At 41.3% G+C, this 14,750-nt stretch overlaps 1 protein-coding gene across 1 annotated transcript in view; it reads left to right on the forward strand.

Moving 5' to 3' along the window:
• The first annotated feature begins 8,862 nt into the window (after nucleotides 1-8,862).
• The window catches only part of casz1 (castor zinc finger 1), a 435,538-nt gene continuing 429,650 nt past the window's right edge, over nucleotides 8,863-14,750 (forward strand). Inside the window, exon 1 of the mRNA XM_062966047.1 lies at nucleotides 8,863-9,172. The gene's annotated coding sequence lies outside the window, so the exon portion shown is untranslated. The remainder of the gene's footprint in view (nucleotides 9,173-14,750) is intronic.

Here is a 14,750-nt window from a genome sequence, read left to right on the forward strand (position 1 = left end):
ACAAACAAAGTTAAAATTTTGGCATTATACTAAATGTCCTTTGACCAGAAGCTGGCCACTTGGAGTGCCTTTGGTGTGGCTGTGAGAAGGTTCTCCATTGTGCATGTGGCAGGGCTCAGGTTGCATTATAGTCGGTGGGCTGTGGTTTGCTCTTCTCCACACTCGCATGTCGTGGACTCCACTTTGTAGCCCCTTTTCTTAAGATTGGCTCTGCATCTTGTGGTGCCAGAGCGCAGTCTGTTCAGCGTCTTCCAGGTTGCCCAGTCTTCTGTATCAGATATCAGCCTTGGATGGAGGTTCCTGGTTTTCACCTGCCACTTTTGGACTCTTGCTTGCTGAGGTGTTCCTGCGAGCAGAGGGAGATCTTAGGAAGCTATTTTTTTATTTAAGGCAGTGGTTTGCTTGCTGATATCTGAACAGAGAATGAGCCGGAGATGTCAATGCCTTGGTCCTTTCATTATTGGCTGCTACTTCCCGACAGATGTCAGGTGGTGAAATACTAGCTAAACTGTATAATTTCTCCATCGATGCAGGGCATAGACATCCTGTGATAATACAGCATGTCTCATTAAGAGCCATGTCCACTGTTTTAACGTAGTGAGATATATTCCACACTGGGCATGCGTATTCAGCAGCAGAGTAGCAAAGCGCAAAGGCAGATGTCTTTCCTGTGTCTGGTTGTGATCCCCAGGTTGTGCCAGTCAGATTTCATATGATGTTATTTCTAGCACCCACTTTGTGCTGGATAGTCAGTGCATAGTCAGGTTAACTCCCAGGTATTTTGGTGTGCTACAATGCTTCAATGGGATTCCTTCCCAGGTCATCCTCGAAGCTCGAGATGTTTTTCTGTTCATAAGATGAAAAGCACACGTTGTTTTAGATGGATTAGGAATCAGCTGGTTTTCCCTGTAATAGGCAGTAAGAGCACCTAAAGCTTCAGAGAGCTTCTGTTCAACCATTTCAAAGCTCCCTGCTTGAGCGGTGATGGCACGATCGTCAGCATAGATGAAACTCTGCATCTGTGTTTTAGATGGATTAGGGATCAGTTGGCTTTCCCTGTAATAGGCAGCAAGAGCACCTAAAGCTTCAGAGAGCTTCTGTTCAACCATTTCAAAGCTCCCTGCTTGGGCGGTGATGGCACGATCGTCAGCATAGATGAAACTCTGCGTCTGTGTTTTAGATGGATTAGGAATCAGCTGGTTTTCCCTGTAATAGGCAGCAAGAGCACCTAAAGCTTCAGAGAGCTTCTGTTCAACCATTTCAAAGCTCCCTGCTTGGGCGGTGATGGCACGATCGTCAGCATAGATGAAACTCTGCGTCTGTGTTTTAGATGGATTAGGAATCAGTTAGTTTTCCCTGTAATAGGCAGTAAGAGCACCTAAAGCTTCAGAAAGACTCTGTTCAGGCATTTCAAAGCTCCCTGCTTGAGCAGTGATGGCACGATCGTCAGCATAGATGAAACTCTGTGTCTGTGTTTTAGATGGATTAGGAATCAGTTAGTTTTCCCTGTAATAGGCAGTAAGACCACCTAAAGCTTCTGAGAGCATCTGTTCAACCATTTCAAAGCTCTCTGCTTGAGCAGTGATGGCACGATCATCAGCATAGATGAAACTTGTTGTCCCTTCTGGCAGTAGCTGATCATTTGTGTAAAAATCAAGGTGCACTATGGGAGTTACTCCTTTGAGTGTGTTTTAGGGTTGCAGCCTGGCAGAGCATAGCCCCCAAAACTATTGGAGTGTGTTTGTGCCTGAGGCCTTTCCATAGACAAAAAATGTCAATTATTGGACAGATGGGCTTCTTCCACCCCATAATCCACATTGTGCTTGTAGAAAGCTCTCTGGTGTTGAAAAGTGACCAATAGAAGACAACTGCAGAAGGCCTCACTTTTTTTTTTATTTGTGGAAGGTTGGAAAAAATACATATACGTGATTGTTGGATCGGGCCATTTGTGACCTTCATATGCTTCTTCGGGCCCTTCCACACAGCCATATAATCCAGAATATCAAGGCAGATAATCCACGATATCTGCTCTGAACTGGATTATCTAATTCAGTTCAATGTGGATTCTATACAGCTGTATGGAAAGGGTCTTAAACTGTGGGTCCTGACCCCAAATGAGGTCCCCTCAGCTCAATGCTGAATCTGAAGCCCTATCTACACTGCCATATAAAATCCAGATTATCTGCTTTGAACTGGATTACATGGCAGTGTAGACTCAGGCCTGTTCTATGCTGACATATAATCCAAATTATATTATGTGCCTTGTATGCTATGTTGTTGTCATATCCTCACTGTAAGCTGCCCCGGGTCCCTGTGGGGAGATGGTGGCGGGGTATAAATAAAATTATTATTATTATTATTATTATTATTATTATTATTATTATTATTTTATGACACAGCAAACAAGATAGACATGCTGGATTTCATATCACAAAATCACAAGTCGAACGCTTCCCAAGTGTCTAGGACTGTATTATTATTATTATTATTATTATTATTATTATTATTATTATTATTATTATTATTATTAAAATATCATAGCAAATAATCCACATTATCTGCTTTGAACTAGATTATGCATTAGATTATCCAGCCTCAGGCCTAATCTAAACTGCCATATTAAATCCAGATTGTCTGCTCTGACCTGGATTATTTGGCAGTGTAGACTCATATAATCGAGTTCAAATCAGATGTGGATTATTAGCTTTGATAATCTGGATTATCTGGCAGTGTAGATCCAACACAAGACCCCTTTTACACTGACAGATAATACAGGTTATCAAAGCAGAAAATCCACATGATCTGATTTGAAGTGGATTATCTTGGGGCCCTTCCACACTGCCATATAACCCAGAAGATCAAGGCAGGAAATCCCACAATATCTGCTTTGAACTGGAATATATGGCAGTGTGGACTCAGATAACCCAGCTCAAAGCAGATATTGTGGGATTTCCTGCCTTGATAATTTGGATTTTACATGGCAGTTTAGAAGGGGACAGGATTATAAAGATGATAGATGTCGCATCAATATAAGAAGAAGAGGCAAAGCCACAGATTGTATTTTTAGACTGGAGTATATCAGAATCCAAGACATAGATGTGGGGGAAAACATCAGGAGAGAATGCTTCTGGAACATGGCCATACAGCCCGGAAAACACAACAACCCTGTAAAAAAGATGGTAAGCCGTCAAGCCCTACAAAACGAGGGGAACAAAAACAACGGTGGTTCCTGTCGTGAGAGGCGTGCAATTCCAAACGGACTGACAAAACATTTGAATCCAGTTGCCAGAGAGAGGACCACAACGGCACAATTACAACAAGCAAGGCTGCGGAGAACATGGCGCATTATCTAATGATACCTCACGGATTGCTCGATTCTTGGATCGAATCCAAAACACAGATGGTCCAGAACTCTAGTTAGCAACACCTGGTAGACTATGAAAGCAACACGAGGAGGAGAAGAGCTCGGAGTGATTTTCTGTTATTCTTGCCATGGCCTACTATCGTATGGTACGTGGTATCTATGTACAATGAACGAGGAGACAATGCAGCTCTCTCTCAAGGGACCAGAGATAAAGGGGAGCGATGTTGGAGATTGTCTCTCCTTCTCCTCCACATAAATCCACCCGTAATCTTCACATCAAATAAGGCTTTGTTTCAGTAATCTTCTCTAGTAATCTTCTAGAAATCTGCCACTAGGAACAAAGCCTTGGTGGGCCAGAGGCCTGTGGAGACCCATCTCAAGACGGTCAATCCATTTGTTCCTCCCTTCCACCCATTCTTCTATCAGGAACTCTCTTTAACATTTTCTTCTAAAATGTTATAAGAATACAGGCTTTTGGGTATCTTGTTCAATCTGTATACAATGGGAAGTTTTCTGACCCATAGGTAGGGTCCGTCCCTTGTAATAAGTGACACCTGTCAGATGGGGAGATAAGAAAAGGCCTTCTTGGTAGCTGCTCCCACTCTCTAGATCAGTGATGGCCAACCTATGACACGCGTGTCAGCACTGACACGCCTAGCCATTTTTGCTGACAGATTGATTGGATGACTATGTCTATTGTGGCCAAATTTGGTGTGATTTGGTCCAGTGGTTTTGTTGTTTACTCCATGGGAATTATGCATATTACATTTATACATCTATATATATAAAAGGGTAATGAAATTTCGGCCTAGGACAAAACAACAAAACTACACATCCCAGAAACACTAAACTTGGCAGCACAACCCCTCATCCATGCCTCTACGTTCATACAACAAAAAGAAAAGAAAAATAAAGTCCTAATTAGAGGGAGAGGAATAATTGTTTTTATCCAATGGCTGCCAGTTAGAAGTTATTCCCGTTCAAAGCAGATAATATCTATATATATAAAAGAGTGATGGCATCAGGGCAGTGGACAAAACAACAAAAGTACAGGCCCCGCAACCTCGAAATTTGACAACACAACCCATCATCCACGCCTCCAGGTTGATACAACAAAAAGAAAAGAAAAATAAAGTCCTAATTAGAGGGAGAGCAATAATTTTTTTTATCCAATTGCTGCCAGTTTAGAGGGCTAATCTCTGCCCACTTGGTTGCCTAGCAACCAGCCAAGGGACAGCCAGGCTTCAGTTAGGGGACAGGCAGATTTAGGCCTCACTTAGGCTTCTTCCACAGATTATCTGATTTTAACTGGATTATATGGCAGTGTAGACTCAAGGCCCTTCTACACAGCTATATAACCCATTTATAATCTTATATTATCTGCTTTGCACTGGATTATCTTGACTCCGCACTACCATATAATCCACTTCAGTGTGCATTTTATACAGCTGTGAAGAAGGGGCCTCATATAATCCAGTTCTAAGCAGATAATTTAAGATTATCAATATACAGTAGAGTCTCACTTATCCCACGTAAACAGGCCGGCAGGATAAGTGAATATGTTGGATAATAAGAAGGGATTCAGGAAAAGCCGATTAAACATCAAATTAGGTAATCGTTTTACAAATTAAGCACCAAAACATCATATTATACAACAAATTTGACAGAAAAAGTAGTTCCATGCGCAGTAATGCTATGTAGTATTTACAGTAGAGTCTCACTTATCCAACACTCACTTATCCAACGTTCTGGATTATCCAATGCATTTTTGTAGTCAATGTTTTCAATATATTGTGATATTTTGGTGCTAAATTCATAAATACAGTAATTACTACATAGCATTACTGTGTATTGAACTACTTTTCTGCCAAATTTGTTGTCTAAGATGATATTTTGGTGCTTCATTTGTAAAATCATAACCTAATTTGATGTTTAATAGGCTTATCCTTAATGCCTCCTTATTATCCAACATATTCGCTTATCCAATATTCTGCCAGCCTGTTTATGTTGGATAAGTGAGACTCTACTGTACTGTATTTACAAATTTACCACTACAATATCACAATGAATTTAAAACACTGACTACAAAAAACATTGATTATGAAAAGGCAGACTGCGTTGGATAATCCAGAACATTATATACGTGAATGTTGGATAAGTGAGATTCTACTTTAATATGAAATAATTACTGGGATAGAATAATGCAGAACAATATAATCTCTAAAACCAGGACAGTAAATAAACAGGGGAATTCCACACAGGAAACAATCAGGGCCAGCTAACACCTCCCAACAAAGTATTCCCATCATTAAAGTCTGGCAAATCCTGTTTTCTCAGGGCCACAGACAGTAGAAGCACATAAAATATCGCAAACAACACCACTCTGAAAACAAGGGAATTCCAGACAGGAAAGAATCAGGGCCAGCTAACACCTCCCGACAAAGTATTCCCATCTTCAAAGTCTGGAAAATCCTCTGTTTTCTCAGGGCCACAGACAGTAGAAACACATAAAATATCGCAAACAACACCACTCTGAAAACAAGGGAATTCCAGACAGGAAACAATCAGGGCCAGCTAACACCTCCCAACAAAAAATTCACTCAGGGAGGAAGCAGCCAGGCTTTAAAGCTGCAAGGCCATTACATCCTAATCATTTTTCCTAATTACAGCATTCATACTTGCCTCCAACAGACAAAAAAAAACCAATCAGAAATATTGTATATTCACAACCTTTAGGAAATAATATCCCCTGATGGCACAGCGTGTTAAAGCGCTGAGCTGCTGAACTTCTGGACCGAAAGGCTGCAGGTTTGAATTGGGGGAGCGGAGAGCCCCCACTGTTAGCCCCAGCTTCTGCCAACCCAGAAGTTCAAAAACATGCAAATGTGAGTGCATCAATAGGTACTGCTCCGGCGGGAAGGTAACGCCGCTCCATGTAGTCATCCCACATGACCTTGGAGGAATCTACGGACAACGCCGGCTCTTCGGCTTAGAAATGGAGATGAGCACCAACACTCTGAGTCAGACATGACTGGGCTTAATGTCTGGGGAAAACGTTTACCCTTTACCTTAACTACCACCAGTTCCTCAATACTTTATTTCCCATACCACCATATTTTGCCACAGCAACGCGTGGCCGGGCACAGCTAGTAATATTATAAATGGGTTATATAGCTGTGTGGAAAGCCTTGAGTCTACACTGCCATATAATCCAGTCAAAATCTGATAATCTGTATCTTAGGCAGTGTGGAAGAGGCCTAAGTGAGGCCCAACTCTGCCTGTCCCCTGGGCTGAATGGGTTGCTAGGAGACCAAGTGGGCGGAGCTTAGCCTTCTAACTGGCAGCAATTGGATAAAAACAATTATTCCTCTCCCTCTAATTAGGACTTTATTTTTCTTTTCTTTTTGTTGTATGAACGTAGAGGCATGGGTGAGGGGTTGTGCTGCCAAGTTTAGTGTTTCTGGGATGTGTAGTTTTGTTGATTTGTCCTAGGCCAAAATTTCATTACCCTTTTATATATATAGATATATAATATCATTCTATTATTCTATTATTATTGTAGCATATTATCATATTATTACTATATTATTATTATTTTATTATTAATTGCTCATGACTACATTGAAACTAGAATAGAGAGAAATCAGCGTGGAAACTGAAAGAGGTCCCATAGATTGTTGTACATGGAAATAATGGTAGTAAATAGTTTTTGATTTATTAAATACAGCTATATATTACAATTATACATTTTTGCTATTTGAACTATACATACGGGTTTTTTTCTCAAAGTGACACACCACCCAAGTCATGCTAGATTTTTTGGTGAATTTTGACACACCAAGTGCAAAAGCTTTCCCATCATTGCTCTAGATCCTTCCTGGATGGTCGAGACTCGTGAAGACCTTTGGGTTTTGTGATGTTTCTCATTCTTCCTCGTCTTTTTCTTCTTCTTCTTCTTCTCCTCCTCTCCTTCTTCCTTTTCAACTCCTCTTCTTCCTCTCCTCCGCCTTCTTCTACATCTTTCTCCCCTTCTTTCACATGTTTTTCCTCTTCTTCCTCTTCCACTTCTTCTTCCTCTCCCACCTCTTTATTCGTCTTCCTCTTCTTTCACTTCTTTTTCCTCTTCTCTTTCTCTCCTTCTTCCACTTTTTCCTCCTCTTCTTCTTCTCCCACCTCATCTCATTCTTCTTCCTCCTTCCCCTCATCTTCTTCCACTTCTTCCACATCTTCCTCCTCATTTTCTTCCTTCTCCTCTTCCTCCTCGCTCTTCTTTCACTTCTTTTCCCTCTTCCTCTTCTTTTTCTTCTTTCACTTTTTTCTCTCTTCTTTCTCCTCCTCCTCTACTCTCTTTCTTTCTTATTCCACTTTTCTTCTTCTTTTTTCTCTTTCCTTGTCTCGCTTCTTTTCCCTCTTCCTCCTTCTCCTCTTCTTTCCTCTTTTCTCCTTCTTCCACATTTTCTTCCTTTTCCTCCTCTCACCTCTTCTTATTCTTCTTCCACTTCTTCCTCCTCCCTCTTCTTCCACTTCTTCTCCTCTTCTTCTTCCATGTCTTTCTCCTTCTCTTCTTCCTTCTCTTCTTCCTCCTTCCCTTCTTACCACTTTTTCCCTCTTCCTCCTCCCCCTCATCTTCTACATCCACCTCCTCTTCCTCTTCTTTTTCCTTCTCCTCTTCCTCCCTCTTTTCAATTTCTTCTTCCTCTTGTTTCACTTCTTTTCCTCTTTTTCTTCCTCCTCTTCCTCTTCCCTCTTTCCACCTTCTTCCTCTTCCTCCTTCTCTTCTTCCTCTTCTTCTTCTTCCTCCTTCTCCTCCTCTTCTTCCTCTTCCTCCTTCTCTTCTTCCACTTCTTCCTATTCCTCCTTTTCTTTCACTTCTTTTCCTATTTTCTTCCTCCTCCTCTTCTTTCATTTCTTTTCCTCTTTTTCTTCCCCCTCCTCTTCCTCCCCACCTTCTTCTTCCACTTCTCCTTCCTCTTCCTCCTTCTCTTCTTCTTTCACTTCTTTTTCTCTTTTCCGTCCTCCTCTTCCTCTTCCCTCTTTCCACCTTCTTCTTCCTCTTCCTCCTCCTCTTCTTTCACTTCTTTTCCTCTTTTTCTTCCTCCTCCTCCTCCTCTTCCCACTTTCCACCTTCTTCTTCCACTTCTTCCTCTTCCTCCTTCTCCTATTCTTCCTCTTCCTCCTCCTCTCCTTTCACTTCTTTTCCTCTTTTTCTTCCTCCTCCTCCTCTTCCCTCTTTCCACCTTCTTCTTCCACTTCCTCTTCCTTCTCCTCTTCTTCTTCTCCTTCTCCTTCCTCCTCCTGGTGCCCTTCTTCCGTCCAGAGCTGAAACAAGCAAAAAGCCCTCCCGGGTGTAAAAGAAGAGGCCGGGCAGCCCTAGTCTCCTTTCGGCCAGGGCTCCGGGGAGGGGCGGGGCGGGGGGCGGGGGGCGGGCAGGTGCCTCCGCCCGACCGGGGCTCCCCTGAACTCGGACGGGGCGCAGGGAGGCGTTCATGGCCATACTCAGACGCGTCTCCAGTCCGGGTTTTGCCGCCTCCTCTTCCGCCCTTTTGCCTCCTCCGGGGCAGGCGGGATTCCAGTCCGGGTTTTGCCACCGCCTGCCCCCCCCCCCCCTTCCCTTTCCCGGCTCCGAAGAGGAAAATTCAATAATCAAAGCAAAGAGAGCGAGCGAGAGAGAGAGAGAGAGAGAGCGGAGGAAAAAAAAAAATCCCGGATCAGGGCAACTTTGATGGCGCATGCGCGCGGGGCGCCTCCATCCCAAACCGCCCCGTTGCCCTGGACTTGGGAAGTCACCCCCGGACGCCCCGAGTGCAGGTACGTCCCGCGTTGGCTTCGGGTTTGGCGAGGAAAGAAAGAAAGAAAGGGCTTTGCAAAGGGGACGGAAGGCAGGCAACTTGCGGGGAAAGCCGAGGAGAAAGTTGCCTCGGGTGGAGAAAAGCAGGGCGAGGAGAAAGAAGAGCTGCGTTTGTTGTTGCTGCGCGAAGTTTGGAGATCGACTAGGGCTCTGGTTGTGCTTTTGTGTCCCTTCCTTCCTCCCCTCAAAGCAACAGGTTGTGATTTGGAACCTTTCCCTCTCTTGCTTGTTGTAAGTTTTCCACGCTCTGTCCACGCTCCAGAAGCATTCTCTCCTGACGTTTCACCCACATCTGTGGCAGGCATCCTGAGAGGTTGTGAGGTCTGTTGGAAACTCGGCAAGTGGGGTTTATATATCTGTGGAATAATTCTTGTCTGTTGGAGGCAAGCGTGGAAGTTGCCAATGGCCAGCTTGATTAGCATGGAATGGTCTTGCCGCTGCAAAGTCAATCAGTGAGGGTCTCTGCAGAAAGGTCTGTTGGAAACCAGGCAAGTGGGGTTTATATATCTGTGGAATAATGTCCAGGGTGGGAGAAAGAACGCTTGTCTGTTGGAAGCAAGTGTGAATGTTACCATTGGCCAGCTTGATTAGCACCTAATAGCCTTGCAGCTTCAAAGCCTGGCTGCTTCCTTCCTTTGTTGGGAGGTGTTAGCTGGCCCTGATTGTTTCCCCTATTTTATGAGTGTTGCTCTTTATGTACTGTCCTGATTTGAGAGGGTTTTTTTCAATACTGGGAGCCAATATTTTAATACTGGCTGGGAGAATCCTTTGTTGGGAGGTGTTAGCTGGCCCTGATTGTTTCCCCTATTTTCTGAGTCTTGCTCTTTATGTACTGTCCTGATTTGAGAGTTTTTTAAAAAAATACTGGGAGCTAATATTTTAATACTGGCTGGGAGAATCCTTTGTTGGGAGGTGTTAGCTGGCCCTGATTGCTTCCTGTCTGGCACTCCCCTGTTTTCTGAGTTTTGTTCTTTATTTACTGTCCTGATTTTAGACTTTTTAAAATACTGGGAGCTAATATTTTAATACTGGCTGGGAAAATCCTTTGTTGGGAGGTGTTAGCTGGCCCTGATGGCTTCCTATCTGGCATTCCCCTGTTTTCTGAGTTTTGTTCTTTATTTACTGTCCTGATTTTAGACTTTTAAAAATACTGGTAGTCAGAATTTGAATACTGGGTGCTTCCTGCCTGGGGGAATCCTTTGTTGGGAAGTGTGCTGGACCACTCGAACAACCACCATGTCAGGCTACACAGAGAAACCATTGAAATTCACAAGCAATTTCATCAAGAAAAGAGTGAACAGTATTTTTTAAAAAACTCTAAAATCAGGACACTAAATAAAGAATAACACCCCTGAAAACAGAGGAATTCCAGACGGGAAACAAATCAGGGCCAGCTAACACCTCCCAACAAAGGATTCTCCCAGGCAGGAAGCAGCCAGGCTAATCAAGGTGGCCAGTTGCAACAAGAGTTCTTTCTCCCACCCTGGACATTATTCCACAAATATATAATCCTCACTTGTCTAGTTTCCGACAGACCTCACAACCTCTGAGGATGCTTGCCATAGATGTGGGTGAAACGTCAGGAGAGAATGCTTCTGGAACATGCTGCAACCCAGTGATTCTGTCCATGAAAGCCTTCGACAACACCTTTTTCCCTTCTTCTTTTTTCCTTCCCCCTGCTTTGCTTTTCTCTTCCATGTTTGGCCGCTCCCTTGTTGGGACCAAGGAACAGGTGCCGAGCTGTCACTCAAAAGTTCAGGAACTTGGGAAGGGGGGGGGGGGGAGAGGAGGAGGAGGGATTAAAGCAGGTTTGAAATGCAGCAAAGGAAAGGACAAGAAGGGGCTTTGGGTTGAAGAGGGCTTTCTGCCTCTTCCTTGGTTCTTTTGATTCCTTTGGAAGGGAGAAAAGTCAGGAGAAAGTGGCTCAAAAAGGGCTTCCCTGTTTGCAGAGCCTCAGAATGGTCCCATTCGACATGTAAGGCTCTGTAAGGATGCTTAGGCTGAGCCGAAGAAGTCATTCGGGTTTCCAAGGAGCCAGGTTTGGATGCTGGAGGGATGAGAATAATAATAATAATAATAATAATAATAATAATAATAATAATAATAATAGATGCTGCAAGGTTATTCAATGCTAATCAAGCTGGACAATGGAAACGTTCACTCTTACCTCCAACAGACAATATTCTTTTCTCCCACCCTGGACATTATTCCACAGATATATAAACCCCACTTGCCTAGTTTCCAACAGACCTCACAATCTCTGAGGATGCCTACCACAGATGTGGGCGAAACGTCAGGAGAGAATGCTTCCAGAACATGACCAGACAGCCTGGAACCCAATAATAATAATAATCTGCCTCCACCTTCCATAGTATTATTAGAATCATAGAATAATCGAGTTGGAAGACACCAGATGAGCCATCTAGTCCAACCTGCTGCCATGCAGGAAAAGCTATAATAATAATAATAATAATAATAATAATAATAATAATAAAAATAAAGACTCTGGCAGAAACCAGTGCAGGTGGTCCCGGTGGTGATGGGCACACTGGGTGCCGTGCCAAAAGATCTCAGCCAGCATTTGGAAACAATAGACGTTGACAAAATCACGATCTGCCAACTGCAAAAGGCCACCCGACTGGGATCTGCACGCATCATCCGAAAATACATCACACAGTCCTAGACACTTGGGATGTGTTCGACTTGTGATTTTGTGATACGAAATCCAGCATATCTATCTTGTTTGCTGTGTCATACAATAATAATAATAAATAATAATAAACAATAGACATTGACAAAATTATGATCTGCCAGCTGCAAAAGGCCACCCTGCTGGGATCTGCACGCATCATCCGAAAATACATCACACAGTCCTAGACACTTGGGAAGTGTTCGACTTGTGATTTTGTGATATGAAATCCAGCATATCTATCTTGTTTGCTGTGTCATAATAAAATAATAATAATAATAAACAACACTTGGAAACTGTCCGTCTTGTGATGCAATACAAAAGGCAGCATAGTGATCTTGCTTGCTGTGTACTCACCTTGTTGTGTATCTAATAATAATAATAATCTGCCTAATAATATTATTATTAGAATCATTGCATAATAGAGTCCCCTTGGGGAGAGAGGGTGGGTTAAAAATAAAGTTTTATTATTATTATTATTTATTATTATTAGAGTTGGAAGAGACCACATGGGCCATCTGGTCTAACCCGCTGCCATGCAGGAAAACCTATAGTAGTAGTAGTAGTAGTAATAATAATAATAATAATAATAATAATAATAATAATAATAATAATAATAATAGTTTGCCTCTTCCTTCCAGTATCCAAGCCAATAATAATACTAATGATGATGATGATGATGATGATGATGATGATAATGTTGGAAGAGACTTGGGAAGTGTTCGACTTGTGATTTTGTGATATGAAATCCAGCATACAGATCTTGTTTGCTGTGTCATACTATGTCTTTGTGTCAATAATAATAATAATAATAGTAATTTAGCCATCCATATTATTATTAGAATAACATAATTAATAAAGTTGGAAGAGACCACATGGGCTGTCTAGTCCAACCCATTGCTTTGCAGGAAAAGCAATAATAATAATAATAATAATAATAATAATAATAATAATAATAATAATTTGCCTCAACCTTCCAGTATCCAAGCCAATAATAATAATAATAATAATAATAATAATAATAATAATAATAATAATACAGTTGGAATAGACCACATGGGCCGCCGTCTAGTTCAACCTACTGCTATGCAAGAAAAGCAATAATAATAATAATAATAATAATAATAATAATAATAATTTGCCTCAACCTTCCAGTATCCAAGCCAATAATAATAATAATAATAATAATAATAATAATAATGATGACAATACAGTTGGAAGAGACCACATGGGTGGTCTAGTCCAACCCACTGCTTTGCAGGGAAAGCAATAATAATAATAATAATAATAATAATAATAATAATAATAATAATAATAATAATAACAATTTGCCTCAACCTTCCAGTATCCAGGCCAATAATAATAGTAATAATAATAATAATAATAATAATAATAATAATAATAATAATAATACAGTTGTAAGAGACCACATGGGCCGTCTAGTCCAACCCAGTGCTATGCAAGAAAAGAAATAATAATAATAATAATAATAATAATAATAATAATAATAATAATAATAATTTGCCGCAACCTTCCATTATCCAAAATAATAATAATAATAATAATAATAATAATAATAATAATAATAATAATACAGTTGGAAGAGACCACATGGGCTGTCTAGTACAACCCACTGCTTTGCAGGAAAAGCAATAATAATAATAATAATAATAATAATAATAATAATAATAATAATAATAATTTGCCGCAACCTTCCAGTATCAATAATAATAATAATAATAATAATACAGTTGGAAGAGACCACATGGGCTGTCTAGTCCAATCCACTGCTTTGCAGGAAAAGCAATAATAATAATAATAATAATAATAATAATAATAATAATAATAATTTGTCTCAACCTTCCAGTATCCAAGCCAATAATAATAGTAGTAATAATAATAATAATAATAATAATAATAATAATAATAATAATACAGTTGGAAGAGACCACATGGGCCGTCTAGTCCAACCCACTGCGATGCAAGAAAAGTAATAATACTAATAATACTAATAATTTGCCTCAACCTTCCAGTATCCAAGGCAATAATAATAATAGAGTTGGAAGAGACCACATGGGCCATCCAGTCCAACCCGCTGCAACAATCAAAGCCCCCCCAACAGATGGCCATCCAGCCTCTGTTTCAAAGCCTCCAAGGAAGGAGCTTCCACCACACTCTGAGGCAGAGAGTTCCACTGTTGAACAGCTCTTTGTATAGACAGGACTTTGTATAGTCAGAAGGGCGGGGTAGAAATGTTGTAAATAAATAAATAAATATCATTATTTAGGGAATTGTTTCCTCGCTCCTCTCCTAAGAAGGCATTCTCTGGGGAGAGAACTTGCCTCCTAAACTCCACGTGCCCCTTCCTTTAAAGACATTGCCCTCAGTCTCCACAGGCCATTTGGGAATGCCTCAATGGCTCCCTCCGGCATCCTTGCCTCCTTTCGCCCTTGACTTGTGTCTCTGTGCCAGGCAAAGAACTTCCTTGCTTCCTTATCTTCCTACTGTTGCCTTTCATATATATATATATATTTTAAAGCCCTGGCTAGAAAAAGCTGGATGCAGGGTGTGCATGTGTGCGGCAGGAAGAATATTGGTGAACTTTGGTCATCAAGTTTCCAGATCTTCTGCCTCCTGTTTAATTTATTAGGCGACTTATTTGTGTCGTTGATCATAATCTGTGGCAGGTTTCTATGGAGATGTTAAACCGATCTCTTTGAGAAATCAAACTCCATATGTGCCCAAGTGTTTAGAGAAGCATCGTAGGGTTTTGTTTTTGTTTTTTTTTGGTCTTTCTTGTCTTTTCAAAACTCCACTTTTTCTTTTCTGTTTTGTTCTTGTCGTCGTTG

This window comes from Anolis carolinensis, unplaced genomic scaffold, assembly GCF_035594765.1.
Source record: "Anolis carolinensis isolate JA03-04 unplaced genomic scaffold, rAnoCar3.1.pri scaffold_15, whole genome shotgun sequence".
Classification (NCBI taxonomy): domain Eukaryota; kingdom Metazoa; phylum Chordata; class Lepidosauria; order Squamata; family Dactyloidae; genus Anolis; species Anolis carolinensis.